This window comes from Trichomycterus rosablanca, chromosome 1 (assembly GCF_030014385.1).
Source record: "Trichomycterus rosablanca isolate fTriRos1 chromosome 1, fTriRos1.hap1, whole genome shotgun sequence".
Lineage (NCBI taxonomy): Eukaryota > Metazoa > Chordata > Actinopteri > Siluriformes > Trichomycteridae > Trichomycterus > Trichomycterus rosablanca.
In genome coordinates this window covers 79,715,600-79,734,907 of record NC_085988.1, presented here as the reverse complement: position 1 = coordinate 79,734,907, position 19,308 = coordinate 79,715,600, and the positions used below count along the sequence as shown (strand labels likewise).

Sequence of the window (19,308 nt, the reverse complement as noted above, 5' to 3'; positions counted from 1 at the left end):
ACTTCTTGTCCTGGCTCAGAGATCTCTCACATCATCAACCATTAATCCATTATTGTTATAAAATAAAACAAACTACACCGTTCCTGTTTAGCCACAGACGTCCTCTTCAAAATCCAGCAGGGTTTAATAATCTAAAAAGGTGACAGAACTTTAACGGAAAATCAACTCTGCGTCAATTCTAATTGGTCCATCGCGTTTGATTGACATCCACATCTTCCAATTGTAGACACTTTGGATGACGCGCCGTAAGTGAGATATGTCACGTGAACAACAGCTGGAACGTAACTGAAACCAAAAATGCTGCTAAATGTTCTGTGTGTAAAAGTTGAAATAAAAACAGCAGTTATGTATAAGTGTGATGTTGTAGGTTCTGTATTTATTCCTTTAGAATATTTGTTTCACAGTCTGAGCGTTGTTATTTAGATAGCTAGTTTACCCATGGTGCATTGAGATGTGTATTATTACTGCTTAGTTGTTTGAGAGGAGAAATGACGATATCGGATTGCTTTCGGTATCGGCAGATACTCAATTTGCAGTATCGGACATGAAAAAGTGGTATTGAGCCAGCCCTAATATTTTCCATATTCATGCCTGAAAGAATATAATTTCAGACACCCCTAAAGTGGATCGTACCATGTCCCATCTCGTTTGTCTGACTTCACTCCAATTATTGGTCGCATCTTCATTAAGATTGCAAATGTGCAAGCCAGAGACGGTGCTGTATGTTAATGTATGTTAAATATTCAGCTTGTTTAATATACTTTATTGCTTTCTGAGATTCTGAATTAAATTGTGTCAACTGCATATTGATGAATGCTAACATCAGGACGACCTTAAAGCAGGAAGGACTACGTCTATATACAAAACAATAAGTGGGTAATTGCATATTGATGAATGCTAACATCAGCTAGTTTCTAAGATTTGCCTAAAGTTAGAGTTTAGTTAACAAACGACCCACCCGAATGGTTGTTTTACCTCTTCTTGGAGGTCCAAGTATTAATTTGGAGATACCCCTCCCCCCCAGAATTCAAACCATGATTTGAGAAACACTGTTTAAAAACATTCCAATAAGCAGGTGAACTGGTAACAGGGTATAAACAGTGGATCTACAAAAGGCACAGTCTTTGCAAGCAAAAATGTCTGTGGCCTCACCATTTTGTGATGGTCCTCATCTCTACAAGATGAAGGAGGAGAAGAAAATTCTTCCGAGTGGTCAAAGATTTTACCAGTTGTGCCAGATGTTACTTGATGGCTATCGAAAGGGACATTTAACCAAAAGTTTTTTTTTTTTTTTTTTTTTTGCATTTTCATCCCAATCTAGTCGTATCCAATTGCCCGATTGCATTACGCTTCCTCTCTACTGACATTGACCTCCATCCTGGTTAAGGAGAGCCGCAACTAGCACACGCCCCCTCTGACACGTGTGCATCCGACTGCATCTTTTCACCTGTGCGAACCGAGTTCATATGTGCAGTGGCGTAACTAGGAGCTCATGGGCCCCCTCAACAAATTTCATATATATAGAAGCAATAAGCCACTCGAGACCGTGCGTTACTGCTATGATTTTATCACGGGGAAGGTTGTTTTGGCAGGGCGCGAAGCCGAGTGCCTAAAACGTCTTTCCCCGTGATAAAATCAAAAATAAAAAAATAAAAAATGTTTTTATTTACAAAAACACTTACAAAAAGCATTCTTCCGCGACCCCAGGTAGTTCGTTAACAGTGTTGCTAGGCAACATGAGGGCGAACATAACATTCACTTTTTCTTTTCAGTGACGTATTAATATGGAATGATGTGAGGTGTTCATAGGTGTGCGTTTATCGGGGATTTTACAACGGCTTCGAACGGGGCTCAGCCAATCAGATTTTAGGACCGGAACGATCCATTTTATAAATATAAATGCTGTATGCTGATAGCTGATCAGAATGAATTAAAGGTGCTCACTCAGAAGTTTCTGTGGCCTGCCTTGCACTTGCAAAATCATCTACGATAGACTTTAAATCCAAATTCCTGGCTCTGTTATTTTCAATGCACAGTTTTAGTCATTTTAATATTTTACTTTTTTACTTTTTTACTAAGGTCATAATTTCTTCAATTATGAGGAATCCTCTCCAGCACACTCCCTGAACAACAAGCCAATCATTGTTTGTGTAGGCACTCAGCCTGCCAGATTCAAACTGACGAGAACCAAAAGTGTTCTATATGACTTTCTATGACTTTCTATGACTTTCTATATGACACAATGAATGTATGAAAGAATTGCAATTCTTTAATGTTTTATCTTGTCTGTTCTCTCATTATTTAGTCACTGAACAGTTACGGTACAAGTGTGCTATGACATGTACCGTAATAGTGTATGAAAACTTTTGACTTCTTTATTACTGAGGAGCACAAGAATCAAGACATAACAGTTTTATTCATGTTTCTACAGACTTTATACTCTCATTAGCATAAGTGCATGCATTAGCCTCCAACAATATTTAAATAAAAACAAGATCCTGAAAATGTATGCAAACTTGTTCCTTCCTGGATGAGATAAACAGATAAATAAACCAGCATTAATATCAAGACTTAATCTTCATCACTCTGTGATGTTCTTCTAAATCATTTCCCTTTTATTACATTTTCTTCTAACGCTTTATTCTGGTCAGAGTGGCGGCAGGTCCGGTTCAGCCGGGAAACACTGGCCGCAAGACAGGAACACCCTGAGCTTTGGCCATCCAACCCAGGGGCCCTCCACGACATGAACTCAAACCCCACCGCACTGCCCCCCGTTGGCTGCACTTGCCAGGTCGTTATTATTATATTACAATATTGTAGCGGCGATATGTAAGTGACATTGACACCTCAGCCAATCAGAAAGCAGCACCTGGTTAATACATGTGCGTTCGGACATTCTGCAGTTAGTTAGTTTTGTATATGAGACTCGCCGTATGGCCCCAGCATTGAACCTAATAGGTAGTTTGAGTGCTGGAGCTAGGCAGTCTAAAGTGTTGTAACGCTCATTGAAGTTCTGACTAAACAGTTAACTCTACCTTGTCATGTGGCTTTATTCCCACACCTCCACCACCACACGCAGCAAAAGACCCGTAGCATGCCCGCTGGCTAGAGTAGCAAGTGACTAATGTTATATATATATATATATATATATACTGTATATATATATCTCAGAATTTCATATAGTTAATCGTGATTAATCGCATTAAAAAAAAATCTTTGTAAATGTTATAGAAAACAAGGTTTTTTAAGTGAAATGTTACAATTAAAATGGTGAACACAATTTATGCTAAATGTACTTATGTTAAAAACTGCTGGGACAAGAGAAAACTGTAAGGGAGTTTTATTCACTCACATACTAGGCAGTAATACTATCCAGCAGAGACCCTTGACTTCGTATAAATGTCAGATTGTAGGTAAAAATTTCTCCATCAGCAAACATTGTAGATCAGCGGTGCTTTAGGTGGGATAAGGCGTAGTTATTGTAACAGACTTTTCTGTGGTTGTATCGTGACAATGGTTTGATGGACGTTTCTACACGAAGTGAGTGTGTTTTGACCCTTTGGGGCTTCCATAGTTCATGGAATAGCATGCTTGGCTAACGACTCTAGCTGTCCGCTATTCGGTACCGTAACAGAAAAAGTAATAAAAGTGTTCTGCTCCCGACAACTTGTGAATATACCGTGTATTTATTTCTTTATTAAGAAAGTGCATCACTACGACGCTCGGTTACATTTGAGAAACGCTGTCTTAATGAGAGATGCCGTGCACGGTCAAGTCTCAACATGAATATGTTGAGAATATACAGGGGTTGGACAAAATAACTGAAACACCTGTTTTTAGACCACAATAATTTATTAGTATGGTGTAGGGCCTCCTTTTGCGGCCAATACAGCGTCAATTCGTCTTGGAAATGACATATACAAGTCCTGCACAGTGGTCAGAGGGATTTTAAGCCATTCTTCTTGCAGGATAGTGGCCAGGTCACTACGTGATGCTGGTGGAGGAAAACGTTTCCTGACTCGCTTCTCCAAAACACCCCAAAGTGGCTCAATAATATTTAGATCTGGTGACTGTGCAGGCCATGGGAGATGTTCAACTTCACTTTCATGTTCATCAAACCAATCTTTCACCAGTCTTGCTGTGTGTATTGGTGCATTGTCATCCTGATACACGGCACCGCCATTGGATGCACATGGTCCTCCAGAATGGTTCGGTAGTCCTTGGCAGTGACGCGCCCATCTAGCACAAGTATTGGGCCAAGGGAATGCCATGATATGGCAGCCCAAACCATCACTGATCCACCCCCATGCTTCACTCTGGGCATGCAACAGTCTGGGTGGTACGCTTCTTTGGGGCTTCTCCACACTGTAACTCTCCCGGATGTGGGGAAAACAGTAAAGGTGGACTCATCAGAGAACAATACATGTTTCACATTGTCCACAGCCCAAGATTTGCGCTCCTTGCACCATTGAAACCGACGTTTGGCATTGGCACGAGTGACCAAAGGTTTGGCTATAGCAGCCCGGCCGTGTATATTGACCCTGTGGAGCTCCCGACGGACAGTTCTGGTGGAAACAGGAGAGTTGAGGTGCACATTTAATTCTGCCGTGATTTGGGCAGCCGTGGTTTTATGTTTTTTGGATACAATCCGGGTTAGCACCCGAACATCCCTTTCAGACAGCTTCCTCTTGCGTCCACAGTTAATCCTGTTGGATGTGGTTTGTCCTTCTTGGTGGTATGCTGACATTACCCTGGATACCGTGGCTCTTGATACATCACAAAGACTTGCTGTCTTGGTCACAGATGCACCAGCAAGACGTGCACCAACAATTTGTCCTCTTTTGAACTCTGGTATGTCACCCATAATGTTGTGTGCATTGCAATATTTTGAGCAAAACTGTGCTCTTACCCTGCTAATTGAACCTTCACACTCTGCTCTTACTGGTGCAATGTGCAATTAATGAAGATTGGCCACCAGACTGGTCCAATTTAGCCATGAAACCTACCACACTAAAATGACAGGTGTTTCAGTTATTTTGTCCAACCCCTGTATATATACTGTAGAATGAATATACAGTATATACAGTGTATCACAAAAGTGAGTACACCCCTCACATTTCTGCAGATATTTAAGTATATCTTTTCATGGGACAACACTGACAAAATGACACTTTGACACAATGAAAAGTAGTCTGTGTGCAGCTTATATAACAGTGTAAATTTATTCTTCCCTCAAAATAACTCAATATACAGCCATTAATGTCTAAACCACCGGCAACAAAAGTGAGTACACCCCTAAGAGACTACACCCCTAAATGTCCAAATTGAGCACTGCTTGTCATTTTCCCTCCAAAATGTCATGTGACTCGTTAGTGTTACTAGGTCTCAGGTGTGCATAGGGAGCAGGTGTGTTCAATTTAGTAGTACAGCTCTCACACTCATACTGGTCACTGAAAGTTCCAACATGGCACCTCATGGCAAAGAACTCTCTGAGGATCTTAAAAGACGAATTGTTGCGCTACATAAAGATGGCCAAGGCTACAAGAAGATTGCCAACACCCTGAAACTAGGCTGCAGCACAGTGGCCAAGATCATCCAGTGTTTTAAAAGAGCAGGGTCCACTCAGAACAGACCTCGTGTTGGTCGTCCAAAGAAGCTGAGTGCACGTGCTCAGCGTCACATCCAACTGCTGTCTTTGAAAGATAGGCGCAGGAGTGCTGTCAGCATTGCTGCAGAGATTGAAAAGGTGGGGGGTCAGCCTGTCAGTGCTCAGACCATACGCCGCACACTACATCAAATTGGTCTGCATGGCTTTCACCCCAGAAGGAAGCCTCTTCTGAAATCTCTACACAAGAAAGCCCGCAAACAGTTTGCTGAAGACATGTCAACAAAGGACATGGATTACTGGAACCATGTCCTATGGTCTGATGAGACCAAGATTAATTTGTTTGGTTCAGATGGTCTCAAGCATGTGTGGCGGCAATCAGGTGAGGAGTACAAAGATAAGTGTGTCATGCCTACAGTCAAGCATGGTGGTGGGAATGCCATGAACTGGGGCTGCATGAGTGCAGCAGGTGTTGGGGAGTTACATTTCATTGAGGGACACATGAACTCCAATATGTACTGTGAAATACTGAAGCAGAGCATGATCCCCTCCCTCCGGAAACTGGGTCGCAGGGCAGTGTTCCAGCATGATAATGACCCCAAACACGCCTCTAAGACGACCACTGCTTTATTGAAGAGGCTGAGGGTAAAGGTGATGGACTGGCCAAGCATGTCTCCAGACCTAAACCTAATAGAACATCTTTGGGGCATCCTCAAGCGGAAGGTGGAGGAGCGCAAAGTCTCGAAAACCCGCCAGCTCCGTGATGTCGTCATGGAGGAGTGGAAAAGCATTCCAGTGGCAACCTGTGAAGCTCTGGTAAACTCCATGCCCAGGAGAGTTAAGGCAGTTCTGGGAAATAATGGTGGCCACACAAAATATTGACACTTCAGGAACTTTCACTAAGGGGTGTACTCCACCCTGTTGCCGGTGGTTTAGACATTAATGGCTGTATATTGAGTTATTTTGAGGGAAGAATAAATTTACACTGTTATATAAGCTGCACACAGACTACTTTTCATTGTGTCAAAGTGTCATTTTGTCAGTGTTGTCCCATGACAAGATATACTTAAATATCTGCAGAAATGTGAGGGGTGTACTCACTTTTGTGATACACTGTATATATGAAATTTGTTCAGGGGGCCCACATTTTTTTTTGCACTGGGGCCCATGAGCTCGTAGTTACGCCACTGATCCAACCCCCTCAGACATAGCCAATCTTATCTACATATATATATCCAGACTGCGAATGGCAATGGTGGGCTAGTGTAATATCCCACTGCACCACCTGAGCACCTCTTGTAAATCAGTATTCAACAATATTAAACAAGATCTTTCAGTCTGGATTTATCTCTGACTTAGAATGTCACTTACACCCATGATACTATTCACACACACACACACACACACACACACACACACACACACACACACACAAACACAGTTGTCATGACATTTGACAATGACAAAGATCATCTTCTCCCCAGCCATGTCGACTCACTGGAATTTTACTTATTATCATTCTAGCACAAGTCCTCCTGCTCTGTGTGGACAATGGCTTCTTATCCATTTCTGTCTCCACACTCGGCCTGGTGAGCCTCTCAGTGGACCAACAGCAAGTATTAGTGAGGATGTCAAGGTCTGCGACATTAAGAAGGAGGGTGTCCAGAACATTTTGTCCCAGTGCCCAGTGTCCAGCATGATGCTTTGTAAGAGCCTAGAACCATATGCTGTGTGTCCCTTTTCGACTGGACCCTCCTAACACACCTTGCTTTGTGCACTGGGCACAGTCATGCTGGCAGGGTAAATAGAAGTACCTCTTTCCATAAAACATACGATTGAATTTTATTACTGATTTTATTAATCTGGTTTCAAGCCCAGAAATTAGAAGAAGCGTCCAGATACATTTAGTCACGTATTGTAAAACAGCATCTTCACCTGCTTTCTTCTCTTTAATGTCATAAAATCGTCAGTGTCTCTTGTCACCATGTTGAGAGGTCCAGCTGTGAAAATGACATGCTTCATCATGTCTGAAATGCCTTTCGGTTCACTTTACATATTCAGGCGGTCCCTGTTTACCTGCTCTCATCAGGGTTTTAGTCCAGATGGGTTAAAAACTGTTTTACATAACCGTCTCTGCTGGAGGTCTCTCACTTTGACAGATTCAGTTATATGCCATGTGCTTTTTACATAAATAATCACCACAGTCTAGGATTTGTCTCCGTTTGACTGATGGATTTAATTTTTTCCCCAATTTTCCTCCCAATCTAGTTGTATCCAATCACCCTATTGCATTACACTTCCTCTACTGACTGAGGAGAGCCGTGACTAACACACGCCCCCTCCGACACGTGTGCAGTATCGACTGCATCTTTTCACCTGCACGAGTTCATATGTGGATCAGCTTTGTGTACGGAGAGACACTCCCTGATCCCATTATCCCCCTCCCCTGTGCAGGCACCATCAATCAGCCAGCAGAAGTTACAATCGCATCAGTTATGAGGAGTCCCCTTCGGCACCCTCCCTGAACAACAGCCAACTGAGCTGAACAACCAACGAGTTTGAGATGTCAGCTCTGGTGCGCTAGTTTACCGCCGCGCCACCCAAGCACCAGGATTTGTCATGCTTTTGCCTCACAGTAAGAAGGGCCTGGGTTCTATTCCCTAGCCTACTAATTTATTCAAATTATCCTCCAGGCCACATAAGGAGGATGAAGGTCCCTATTGAGTCTGGTTCCTCTCAAGGATTCTTCCTTTTTCCTCCATAATTTTTTATTACAGAGGTTTTTGCTTGCCATTGTCGCCCTTGGCTCGCTCATTAGGGTTTTTTTTATTATTTTTCAGTCAACGTCTATTACAAAAAGTGCTACACAAACACATTTTACCTGGCTTGACCCAGCCGGACAGCCAGGGTCTGTGTGGAGTTTGCATGTTCTTTCTGTGTCTGTGTGGGTTTCCTCTGGGTGTTCCAGTTTCCTCCCACAAGTCCAAAGACATGCAGTCCGGCCAATTACTACTAATAACATTTACATTTTCATTTTCAGCATTTAGTGGACGCTTTTATCCGAAGCGACTTTAAGAACTGTGACAGTATACAATCTAATCATCTGAGGGTTAAGGGCCTTGCTTAAGAGCCCATTAGTGGCAACCTGGCAGTGGTGGGGTTTGAAACAGCAACCTTCTGATTACTAGTCCAGTACCTTAACCGCTAGGCTACAACTGCCACTAATAATTGCCCTAAGTGTGCATGTGTGTGTGTGTGTGTGTGACTTAAGTGTGTATGTGTGTGTGTGTCCAGCGTGTCTCCTGCCTTTTGGCCAATGAATCTGACCCACTGCAATCCTGACCAGCATGAACCGATGGTAAAACAGACAATACATTAATGAATGAATTTGAGGGCCTATTAAGAAAGAAAAGGGGTGCATGGGTGGTGCAGCATTCAATTTACGCTAGCCCACCATTGCTGAGATCCAGGTTCGAATCTCATCTGTGCTATCACTTGATTGGCTATCTGAGGCATTTCACGTTTGCCAAAAATGTACAATTGGCACTTTGAATTCAGGTGGCAAAGCCTGACTGATCCTACCTGACTGCAGGAGGAAATGTGTGATACAGGTTGAAACACTAAAAGTCCAGTGGCAGTGTGCTTTACACCACTCATGCCAACACTTCATCCTGTGCAAGATTTCACTCACTCACTCTCTTAACCGCTTCTCCAATTAGGGTCGCAGGGGGGGGGCTTGCTGGAGCCTATCCCAGCTTTTCAATGGGCACAAGGCACACAGTAACACCCTGGACAGGGCGCCAGTCCATCGCAGGGCAGACACACATACACACACACCCATTCACCAATAGGGCAATTCAGTGTCTCCAATTAACCTGACTGCATGTTCTTGGACTGTGGGAGGAAACCCGAGCTCCCGGAGGAAACCCACACAGACACGGGGAGAACATGCAAACTCCGCACAGAAAGTACCCAGACCGCCCCTCCTGGGGATCGAACCCAGGACCTTCTTGCTGTGAGGTGACAATGCTACCCACTGAGCCACCGTGCCGCCCCTGCAATATTTCAGCTTTACATGAATGGAATTGTCCTAGCTGAGGTTTAAACACTTGACTTGTTGGAGAGTTGGCATCTGATGGCAACACCATGTCACTGAGCTTCTTACTGCTACCAAATGTTTCTCCAATATTTGTCCTAATAAAACAAATATTAGCTTAGCTCATTTTAGCAACAAATGTTGGTAATATACGTCCAGTTTCAGAAGTATTGAATACCAGAAGTATTGAGCTCTTCCATGCTGAGTTTCATTTAAAAGCACAGTTTCCATGGTGAAGACTGGTATCTGTACTTGTTCTTAACAGCCCCCCCCCCCCCCCCCCCCCTCCACACACACACACACACACACACTGATATGTGTGTTTAGTTCAAATGTACTGATTTATCTCTCTTTACTCCCCACTCACTCGGAAGCTTTTAACCGAGAGACTGTGGGCCGCTGACTGAGCCAATTAGAGAATGTGTTCTTGTTACTGGGAGGAGGTTTGATGAGGGGCACGGCAGGATCTCTGAACTCACAGCAGTCTGCCCTCAGGAACCGGGCCTAGGCTTTTATCACCGCTGAATCCACCAGGAAATTTCTTTCTTCTAAATGCAGCTTGATTTTTTACTCTTTCAATGTCATTTAGTCTGATTTCAGTACAGAGTAACCTTAAACTTAACCAAATTTAAACTTAACACCTGTACCACTAAAACAGCAGATGTTCTGAAATAACATTATCCATACAATAATAAAAAGAAGAAGAAGAAGAACGAAGGAATAAAATACTACTACTACTGCTGTTACTACTAATAATGGTAATAATAATAACAATAAAAAGAAGAACAGATGAAGAAGACACTACTACTAATAATAATACTAAGAAGAAGAAAAATACTATTACTACTATTACCAATAATAATAATAATAAAACAAAGATGAAGAATACTAATAATAAGAATAAGAATACTACTACTAATAATAATAATACTAATTATAATAAGAAGAAGAATACTACTACTAATAATAATAATAGAAGAAGAAGAATACTAAGAAGAAGAAGAATACTATTAATAATAATAATAATAATGATAACAATAATAATAATAATAATAATAATAAGAAGAAGAAGAAGAAGAAGAAGAAGAAGAAGAAAAAGAAGAATACTAATAATAAGAAGAAGAAAAAGAAGAATACTACTAGGGGCTCAGTGGGTGACACTGTCGCCTCACAGCAAGAAGGTCCTGGGTTCGATCCCCAGGTGTGGAGTTTCCTCCGGGAGCTCCGGTTTCCTCCCACAGTCCAAAAACATGCAGTCAGGTTAATTGGAGACACTGAATTGTCCTATAGGTGAATGGTGTGTGTATATGTGTGTATGTGTGTGTGTGTCTGCCCTGCGATGGACTGGCGCCCCGTTTAGGGTGTTACTGTGTGCCTTGCGCCCATTGAAAAGCGAGTGAGTGAGAATACTACTACTAATAATAATAAGAAGAAGAAGAAGAATATTAATAATAATTAGAAGAAGAAGAAGCATACTACTACTAATAATAATAAGAATACTAATAATAAGAAGAATACTACTACTATTACCAATAATAATAATAATAATAATAAGAATTATACTACTACTACTACTACTACTACTAATAATAATAATAATAATAATAATAATAATAATAACTACAATAAGAAAAAGATTAAGGTTAAGGTACAGGACTAGTGATCAGAAGGTTGCCGGTTCAAGCCCCGCCACCACCAAGTTGCCACTGTTGGGTCCCTGATGAAAGCGTCTGCTAAATGCTGAAAATGTAAATACTAATGATGATAATAATAGTAAGAAGAAAACTACTACTAATGATAATAATAATAAGAAAAAGAATAGTGTTAGTTTAGTATTAGACTGTATTTTCCACTTCACATCTGATCTGTTGTTGAGTTTTATTTATTTATCATTAAGCATGTGAACGTGATTCACCAATCATCCTAAAAACTGTGTCAGATGTAATCCAAGATCCACCAAAAACAGGTCTGCCATTATCAGTAGCTGCTGGAATATGGATGACTTGGACCCCTGCTTTAAGATTCTTCATGACACAGTAGCCTATAAGTTAATGGAATGGGGTAAAACTTCCTTGACTTTGGGAAGCAGCTTCTGAATCATGGCAAACTTTGTCTTGGTGGATCTAGATTATGTCACGATTCAGTCTCTTGGCGCCTGGAGTTTCACAGCAATGTTGCAAAGATTGTTTCTGTATATGTGTATAAAACTTGTATTAGACTTTTGAGAGTACCACCCAGTGAGCATATAATTGGAATGTTGGTACAGCAGGTACTGAGACTTTAACAGTTGAACACTTTCTTTTTACCCTGTTAGTCTTTGCGAGCTTTAGAGCTGAATATTCTGAGTTTTGTTGAACAATAGAAAGTTCTGTTTGCATTGATTAGCCTGAATAAACCCACAGCTGAGCTCCCGTCCCCCTGCGGGGAGTTCAAACGGCTGCTTTAATTGCAATAATTAGACCGGGAGTCACACTCTGGCTTATAAATCTTGGACACTTATTGTTCTGTGGTTTAAAATGATCCTCACAGCATGACTTCATCATAACCAGATTTTCATTTATTCATGCCTGGATTTTTTACAGTGTAGGATGTTTTCTGACTATTAGCTACAACGTGTGTTGACTAAAGCCTTGAGCTTTTCTTTAGCTCTGGTGTTATGATGGGCTCACACAGTCGATCAGTGTGGGATTCTGGGATTTGGGGATTTTGCTTTTAGTTCTTATATCCAGAGTACAAGCCTAACAGCATCTTTGGCTACGTACGAATCCACATTGTCTAATAAATACATGACAAATCAGTATACCATTAATGTTGTTTAAACATTCTATACTGTTTAAAATGTTCTACATTAAATGTACACTGATCAGCCATAACATTAAAATCACCTCCTTGTTTCTACACTCACTGCCCATGTTATCAACTCCACTTACCATATAGAAGCACTTTGTAGTTCTACAATTACTGAATGTAGTTCATCTGTTTCTCTGCATGCTGTTTTAGCCCACTAGGACCACCACAGAGCAGGTATTATTTAGGTGGTGGATCATTCTCAGCACTGCAGTGACACTGACATGATGGTGGTGTGTTAGTGTGTGTTGTGCTGGTATGAGTGGATAAGACACTGCAATGCTGATGAAGTTTTTAAACACCTCACTGTCACTGCTGGACTCTGAATAGTCCACCAACCAAAAACATCCAGCCAACAGCGCCCCATGGGCAGCGTCCTGTGTCTACTGATGAAGGTCTAGAAGATGACCAACTCAAACAGCAGCAATAGATGAGCGATCGTCTCTGACTTTACATCTACAAGGTGGACCAACTAGGTAGGAGTGTCTGATAGAGTGGACAGTAAGTGGACATGGTATTTAAAAACTCCAGCTGCGCTGCTGTGTCTGATCCACTCATACCAGCACAACACACACTAACACACCACCACCATGTCAGTGTCACTGCAGTGCTGAGAATCATCCACCACCTAAATAATACCTACACTGTGGTGGTCCTGTGGGGGTCCTGACCATTGAAGAACAGGGTGAAAGCAGGTTAAAAAAGTATGTAGAGAAACAGATGGACTACAGTCAGTAATTGTAGAACTACAAAGTGCTTCTATACAGTAAGTGGAGCTGATAAAGCTACAGTGTGTGTAGAAACAAGGAGGTGGTTTTAATGTTATGGCTGATCAGTGTATATTGTTAGTATAATTAATAAGCTGAGCAAATATTTACATAAAGATCAATGTTTCTAAAAGAATATAATTTTCACAAAGAAAATGACTGTGTTGTTAGTGTGTATAACGTGTGTAATCATGCACAATAGCTGCTTTTCTTTAGAGCTGTTGGAGGATTTGGGAAGCAACTAGTCTCTTTTTCACTTTTTTCTGCCCCCCTTAAAAATAAAAACACCATTTTTGTAAGGTTTTTTAGAAACAAAAACCTTTGACTCCCAGTGATCTCCTGTCCTGTCACTGGTCCCCCAGTCTGGTCTTACAAAACTGTAGTGACTGTGTCATGGTTCTACAGTAGAGCACTTTTCCAGCACATACCACATACAACAAAGTCATGATTCCCTGTTCAACCAATCTAATGAAAATTGATTTTTTTTTTTATCTATAAAGTAAACTCTAAGCCAGGCTTTATCCCCAGCCTGGGCGATCCGGGTCCTTTCTGTGCGGAGTTTGCATGTTCTCCCCGTGTCTGTGTGGGTTTCCTCCGGGAGCTCGGGTTTCCTCCCACAGTCCAAAGAATATGTAGTCAAGTTAATTAGAGACACTGAATTGCCCTGTAGGCGAATGGGTGTGTGTATGTGTCCCCCTCCCCCCCCCCCCCCCAATTGGATAAGCAGTTAAGACAGTGAGTGAGTAAGCCAAAAGGTAAAAACTAAAAGCACTGCAGCTTTAAATGGATCTGGCATCCCTTGATCTGTTCTCTTTGTAGACAGGGCTTGAGGGAGAATGGTGTCACATTGGTTGATGTCATATTCAATCCCACGTCCACCTAGCACTCTTGCCTCTTTTAGCTCTTAGCTAATTTATCAAATCAACCAATCATGTTCATGTTCACCTTAACCCACTATGATTTCTTCTGGCTTACCAGATAGCTTACGCTCTGACACTATCCCACATCCCACCTTTACATTATGGATGAATAAGTATAGACTGATGGTAAAAATGGCAATTATGTCTGTTTAAAATAAATTCTACAGAATTAAAATGTCAAGGGGTCTGAATACTTTCTGAATCCACTGTGTATCAGAGTGTATTTTGGGGTGTTATGATGGTGCAGTAATGTGGGCAGGGGCGTGACTACTGGGGGGACAAGGGGGGGCAGGTGCACTGTGGCCCATGGCAGAGGGGCCTCCACGACATAAACTCAAACCCCACCGCACTGCAGCACCCCCCTCCCCCACACTGCACTAGCCAGATCATTATTATTATACTACAATATTTTAGTTAAGTAAAATATTCAGATAACTTAAAGACAATGAAATATCAGAATACCTGCTTAACGTTACTAGAAGGCACTGTCACATGAACTTCTGAGTGAGTACCTCATATATATATACAGTGGGGCCAAAAAGTATTTAGTCAGCAAGTTCTCCTACTTAGAAAGATGAGAGAGGTCTGTAATTTTCATCATAGGTACACTTCAACTATGAGAGACAAAATTAGAAAAAAAATCCAGGAAATCACATTGTAGGATTTTTAAAGAATTTATTTGTAAATTATGGTGGAAAATAAGTATTTGGTCAATAACAAACAAGCAAGATTTCTGGCTCTCACAGACCTGTAACTTCTTCTTTAAGAAGCTCTTCTGTCCTCCACTCGTTACCTGTATTAATGGCACCTGTTTGACCTTCGTTATCTGTATAAAAGACACCTGTCCACAGCCTCAAACAGTCAGACTCCAAACTCAACCATGGCCAAGACCAAAGAGCTGTCGAAGGACACCAGGAAGAAAATTGTAGACCTGCACCAGGCTGGGAAGAGTGAATCTACAATAGGCAAGCAGGTTGGTGTGAATAAATCAACTGTGGGAGCAATTGTAAGAAAATGGAAGACATACAAGACCATTGATAATCTCCCTTGGGGTCAAGATCTCATCCCGTGGGGTCAAAATGATCATGAGAACGGTGAGCAAAAATCCCAGAACTACACGGAGGGACCTGATGAATGACCTGCAGAGAGCTGGGACCAAAGTAACAAAGGCTACCATCAGTAACACACTACGCCGAGAGGGACTCAAATCCTGCAGTGCCAGGCGTGTCCCCCTGCTTAAGCCAGTACATGTCCAGGCCCGTCTGAAGTTTGCCAGAGAGCATATGGATGATCCAGAAGAGGATTGGGAGAATATCATGTGGTCAGATGAAACCAAAATGGAACTTTTTGGTAAAAACTCAACTCGTCGTGTTTGGAGGAAAAAGAAAAACCCAAGAACACCATACCTACTGTGAAGCATGGGGGTGGAAACATCATGCTTTGGGGCTGTTTTTCTGCAAAGGGGACAGGACGACTGATCCGTGTTAAGGGAAGAATGAACAGGGCCATGTATCGTGAGATTTTAAGCCAAAACCTCCTTCCATCAGGGAGAGCATTGAAGATGGAACGTGGCTGGGTCTTCCAGCATGACAATGATCCCAAACACACCGCTCGGGCAATGAAGGAGTGGCTCCGTAAAAAGCATTTCAAGGTCCTGGAGTGGCCTAGCCAGTCTCCAGACCTCAACCCCATAGAAAATTTGTGGAGGGAGTTGAAAGTCCGTGTTGCCCAGCGACAGCCCCAAAACATCACTGCTCTAGAGGAGATCTGCATGGAGGAATGGGCCAAAATACCAGCTACAGTGTGTGCAAACCTGGTGAAGACTTACAGGAAACGTTTGACCTCTGTCATTGCCAACAAAGGTTATGTTACAAAGTATTGAGTTGAACTTTTGTTATTGACCAAATACTTATTTTCCACCATAATTTACGAATAAATTCTTTTAAAATCCTACAATGTGATTTCCTGGATTTTTTTTTCTCATTTTGTCTCTCATAGTTGAAGTGTAGCTATGATGAAAAGATCAGCACCCTATCCTTGCTGTATTCCTGCCCTACACCCAACGTTTCCAGGCTGACAACAAAAAGCCGTTGTTGAGGTTCATGAATGTGTGTTTTACACTGATGTAGGAGTATTACTGTATATTTGCATGCTAAAACACTTGTTGAAATTATACATTTATAAATTAAATCAATTGTAGTCTGAACAATTAAATTGTCGACTTAGTACGGTGGCTCAGTGGGTATTACTGTCGTCTCACAACAAGGAGGCAAAACTCAGAGTGGGAGATAAAGCATTTGGGGCAAGCTGTAGCCTAGTGGTTAAGGTACTGGACTAGTAATCAGAAGGTTGCTGGTTCAAGCCCCACCACTGCCAGGTTGCTGCTCTTGGGCCCTTGAACAAGGCCCTAACCCTCAATTGCTCAGACTGTATACTGTAATTGTAATGTAAGTGCTGGAGCCTATCCCAGCTTTTCAATGGGTGCGAGGCACACAGTAATACCCTGGATGGGGCGCCAGTCCATTGCAGTGCAGACACAAATACATACATACACATACCCATTGTCCTATGGGGCAAGTCAGAGTCTCCAATTAACCTGACTGCATGTTTTTGGACTGTGGGAGGAAACCGGAGCTTCCAGGGGGAAACCCACACAGACACAGGGAGAACATGCAAACTCAGCACAGAAAGGACCCGGACCGCCCCACCTGGGGATCGAACCCAGGACCTTCTTGCTGTGAGGCGACAGTGCTACCCACCGAGCCACCGAGTATAATATAATTTTAATTTTTATTTCTTTAACCACTTATTTGGGTCATGGTCGTGGTGGGTGCAGTTCCAGGGGGAAAATCTGAGTGAAAAATATAAGTGCCTTGGACAGGGAACTAATTTATCCCTCCCTACACAGCTAATCATGTCTGTGTAGATGCCTGGCCAGTCGATAGCACCTGATAGCATCTGAGCCAGGATCTCAGTGGTGGTGGGCTAGCATAATAGACTGTTGCACCACTCGAGCAGCCACTTACTTCTGAAAACAGTTTGAGAAGAAATTTCAGTTCTTCAGTTCAAAGTGTGTGTGTGTGTGTGTGTGTGTGTGTGTGTGTTTAATATTGTTGGTGGACACTTAAACTAATGACATCACTTTAAAGGAGTGCCCATGTGTGATTATGTGGTGACTATTTGATTGTCTTGCACTCGAGTGAAGAGGCTTTGATTGCTTGGAAAAATGAGGAGAAACGTTCAAGGTCAAGCAGAATTTTTTAGTGGGACAGATTTTCTGGTTAATTAAACGTTAATTAGATTTTTAAATGAAGTCTTTGTGAAATTGCTTAGAATCTGTCTTTTTATGATTATATTGTAATTATAATTTAACACTTTTACTGTAAAAATTACAATATCAAGCACATCTTACAGCAGTAAAACAGCCCACATGATCACTAACTCACCTCCATGACCATGGGGACAGTATTCTTCGGTTCATAAGCCTAACCTTTCTTCTGCTAGACAAAACCGCTGATCCACAACGCCAAACAGTTCCGGTTTGATTTATCACTGCATAGAACCGTGTAACAGATCTCTACTGTGCTGTTGTAAATGTACCAGTCGACCCTTCCAGTGATTCTAGGTCAGGGGTGTCAAACTCATTTTCACCGAGGGCCACATCAGCATTATAGTGGCTCTCAAAAGGCCGATTGTAACGTATCCACAGTGTGCTGTGTTTGCATAGTCAAAAGTGGCTGCCCAGGCAGTAGGTCATCCGGGTACTTTTGCGTAATGTTTAATGAATACTACGTATTCAGACACGTGAACCGCTCTCGTGTACTTTTCAGCAGAGATGGGGACTCAACACAGCGACTTCAGACTCGACTCGGACTCGTTTCAAATGACTCGAACTCGACTCGTGACTCGCATCAAATGACTTGTGTACAACCAAAGTCAGCAACATTACGTGTGACAATTATATATATATATGATCCGACATCATTCTGATCGTGTCATTTTCTGCTCCCTAATAACACACCGGCCATCTTAACCCGCAACGCACGCAATGGGTAAATGTTACAGCCAGCTTCCGGTCGCTCCCTACTTAAAATGGTGTAATACCCTACGTAGTGCACTTTACAGTAACAGATAATGTGAATGAAACGCTCCTACGGATTTGGCGCTAATGATTGCAAGAACTGCTTTCTGAACCAATCAGACCTTTTGATTTTATTTTTTAGTAAGAAATGCTGTTATTTGCATGTATTTAGTTTGCAGCGTCACACAGATGATGTCAATGAAACGCTTGATTGGCTTTCTAACGAGTTCGTGTTTTACTTCACAACCGGGAAAAGTTTGGAGGTTTTTAATTATAAGCACATTTACAAAATAACGGATTATATTCCTAATGGGACACACGCTTATAAATTTAATAGCATCTGGAAGAACAGAAGCTAAGGTAAGCAGTGGTTATGGATTTTTTTTTTTCTGTGTTTGGCCGCTGTGCCGTAATTTGCAATTAAAAACAAAACGTCAGTTTAGGCTAATTAAAACGGCACTAGGTAAAATGGCAAAATACAGTTGCCAGTCTGTTGTTGTTGTTTATCTGAACTTACATATTATTTGTTTACTTCTACGCTACATTTCCAATATATGTTTTGTGTATATTATATTGACTCGTGACTTGACTCGGATTCTAGCCTAAAGACTCGTGACTCGACTCGGACTCTAGCCTAAAGACTCGTGACTCGACTCGGACTCGTATTTTGTGACTTGTGAACATCTCTGCTGTTCAGTATGGAAGTATGCGATTTCGGACGCAGCTAATCTCCTCGCTAAGCTTTTGTGAGCAGCTCCTTAGCTTTCACCATGGTTGCAACACAACACTTAAATCTCTGGGTGGCGTTTATGTGACACATCTCATCTGGAGCAAAGTAAAGGTGTTTTTTGAGTCCCAATGGCTTAATTATGTTGTAACACAACTACACCGGTAGAAGGTTTTAGGATCAGCATTATTAGGGAGGGATCGAATATGTGTGACATGGCAGAGAAGCACAGAAGAGCACAATCAGAGAGATGATCAATACTGCA

General features: G+C 41.9%; 1 protein-coding gene across 1 annotated transcript in view; it reads left to right on the top strand.

Moving 5' to 3' along the window:
- The window catches only part of LOC134324972 (proton myo-inositol cotransporter-like), a 112,537-nt gene that overhangs the window by 75,083 nt on the left and 18,146 nt on the right, over nucleotides 1-19,308 (top strand). The window lies entirely within an intron of this gene.